Source organism: Diadema antillarum, unplaced genomic scaffold (assembly GCF_040938485.1).
Source record: "Diadema antillarum isolate AM-2024a unplaced genomic scaffold, OU_Dant_1.0 seq00000953_RagTag, whole genome shotgun sequence".
Classification (NCBI taxonomy): Eukaryota; Metazoa; Echinodermata; class Echinoidea; order Diadematoida; family Diadematidae; genus Diadema; species Diadema antillarum.
This window is the reverse complement of record NW_027271801.1, coordinates 943,080-946,449: the sequence shown is the minus strand read 5'-3', so window position 1 is coordinate 946,449 and position 3,370 is coordinate 943,080.

Sequence of the window (3,370 nt, the reverse complement as noted above, 5' to 3'; positions counted from 1 at the left end):
GGACATAATCAAGCGAATTGCCGCAGTCCTTTCATTTTCGCGTAGCATTGCAAAAAAGCGTGGAGACTCCTTATAAGGGGTGCCCCGGGGGTTACTTATAAGGGGGACGGGGTTACTTATAAGGGGGACGGGTTACTTATAAGGAGGGGCCCCCCTTGTGAGTGGGTTTCCCGAACTGCTATAGACATGATAGACGATAGTGTATTAATACAGTAACTAGTATTGGACAACATTTTTAGGATGTACACCAGATACACAGTGCACTGAACAATGAACAGTTTAATATGCATTAATTTAGTTCCCAGCTGTTCACAGGAAGCTGCAGTGGGATGGCATTACTTTTTTAACTGACTAGAATCTATTAAGTATAGTCTATCATGACATTAATCAGAACTTGCTCATTCAAATTGAACTACAAAATGTAAGATATGTGAATGACGCATGTTTGTATACATGTACTTCTTAATATCTATCTGTCCTCTTTTGTATTGCAGAAAACGGCAGACAACGGTGCGAACCATCCAGTTTGTTCGTGACTGGGATCCACGAATATCACCAATACCCATCCACAATGCTGGCCATAAGGAGGTAGATCAAATTTCAGGCATTAAGCACTTGTCCACAGTCAATTTATGAAAATGATTTGCAAAGTCCATAAAAGCACCATACAAAGCGCCTCTTTCCAATGTTAGAACCACAGATTCCAAATACCAGCGGTACTCTGCGATGGTTCAAGCCTTACAACTACCAGTCAGTATGTAAAGTATACCATAACACAAATGTTTGTCCATTGTAGCTCTATATATCTTTTGTTAAAGGATAGTTTCCTGAAAGGACAAGTTCACTTTCATAGACATGTGGGTTGAGTGAATGCAGCAGTATTGGTAGAACACATCAGTGAGAGTTTGAGGAAAATCAGACAAGCCATTCAAAAGTTATGAATTTTTAAAGTTGCTGCTCAGTCACTGTTGGATGAGAAGGGAGATCTTATTCCTCTTTATGTGTGGTAGCATTTATCCAGGACAGATAACCAGTTGTAAATGAATGTTATCATGTTAATTGTTAGTGTGTGTTACGTTTAATCTTTCTGAATCAACCTAAATGATGCAGGGATCACCAAGACCTGGAGGGTCGTCGTCTGGGTCAGTATCGGGTCAAGACGTGGTGCGGGAGTCACCTATCGCCAAGCTGGTACGCTCTAGTCCAGGACCCATCATCCTGGCTAGGGGCTCTCCAGGTGAGTGGCTTCATATCAGCTTGGCCTTGCAACTTATGCCAAGCCACCATTTGGTCATTTGTACAAACAGGAAGAGAATTTGGCAGATAAAATACATAAAAGTTTTTCATTCTGTGGTCAGGTGCTATGTTTAAAATGCCTTTCTGAGGAAAGAGACAGTGTATCTTGAAGGTGATTATGATAGACCTCATATACAGTCACTTCACCTCCATTTTGCTTTATCAAATGTGGTATCAGTTGAAGTGCAAAAATGTGTACCTGTTAAGTCAGCTTAAAATGTGGCTTGGTGTGTTCCTGCCCCTCTCAGCCATCCACCCCCACTCTTCCAACCCACAAACATACACAAAATAAAAGATGTCCTATGTCCCTTCATCTGAATTACCTTTATTGCATAGAAAGGCTTGAAGCCAATATATTTTTGATAAGTAAAAATACATAAAGCCATCTGTGGTCTTTCCCCGCCCCCTACCTTATTCAGCATTCAGCCAGTCCACCTCATTTGAAAGAAATTGTTTAACCGTTGGAAGGGTAACTATAAAACCAAACCACAAAAGTAATCAAAGACAGAATTTTCCAGTCCTTCCTGTCTTTTTGCCCCTGCAATCTTTCAGATCGAACAAACTCAAAACCCTGTCATGTCTTTATTTCAACTTACGTTTTCATTTGTTTTTGCATGTATGTCATTTTGACAGTCCCAAGGAACGCAGCTTTCAAAAGCCCACACCCTCTCTCGCCATCATCCACATCATCACACAATTCTCAAAGATTGAAGAAGGCAGCATCACTCAGGAGATCACCACGCTCAAGCCCGCAAAAGTCTGTGAACGATGTGTCAGGCTCTCCGGCAGCGACAAGCTCCACCCAAGAGGATGGTGTGAGCCCTGCTTTCCCTCTCGCCTCGCAGACCAGGGAACGGCACAGCAGTGGAAGCACAACAAGATCGCCTGCAGCGATTGTCCTTTCGCAGGCTGAATCCACACCGCTGGAGGGCGGAGACAGTAATGGCATTCCATCCCAGAGCACCAGTTCTCCCTTGCCTTCTGAAAGACTCAACACCAGTGCTACATCCCAAAGCTCGTCTGTACAAACGGAATCAACCACCCGAACTGTGCAATCTTCCTCACCACCTCAGACGGACTCTCTCAGCTCAGCACAGTCTACCACGAGGACAAAGAGCTCTCGAAGGAGGCGTGGCCCAAGTCTGACCTTCAGGAAGAAATCTTCAAAGCGTAAAAGGCATCAGCTGGACTCGGAGGGCATCAGTGAACCTTCAAGTGTCGTGTCCACCTCGGAACCAGAAGTAGCCACGGAAGGCACGCCTCAGACTTCGTCGGACAAAAGCAATCTCTCACAACAAACTGCCTCCCCCCGTTCAGCTGAGGCGAGTGCCAGGTCACAGAGATCAAGACGAAAGCGTGGCCCAACCCTAACCTTTACAAAGAAATCCTCCCAGAAGAAAAAGCGTCAGTCACGTGCAGGACATGTGGACAGTGCTCTGAAGAGGGCGCCTGATTCACGCAAGGTAGATGGGTCCCAGGAATTATCTAGCAGCCATCAAAGTCATACTGTGTCCAGCAGCACTCCCACAAGGAGGAAACGGTTGGCAGGTGACAGTGGTAGTGCACAGGATAAATCTGATGTAGATCGCAAAAGGAAAGCAGGCAGGCAACGTGTGTTGGAAAGCATAAAAACGCCAGCTGATAAATCTGTGGTAATTCGAGAATTCTCATTTTCCACTCTTAGCAGAGACATCAACAATCATATGCCGTATTCCACATAAAGAGGAAAATGTAAGGCTTATGAAGGAAATATAGACACTGTAATTTCAATATGTCGGCCTCTAGTACTCACTCCAGACTGGATTCAAACACTTTTGGTGCCATGTAGCTTTTCATTGGATTGATGGCAATACACTGCATTTTAAAATCAGCTGAGACATAACTTTTAGAAGTGCATGCAGTAGCAAGAGGGCTTTTTCATTTTCAAGTCTGGATTTATGATTGGTTTTATGGGTTGACTTTCTATTCATGTTGGCAACTGCAATGTAATCTCCTCTAAAAAAAAAAGAAAAGAAATTCTGAGTAATCATTTCTACAACAAACATAATTGTGAAAACAAAGCTGTATGCTTTGA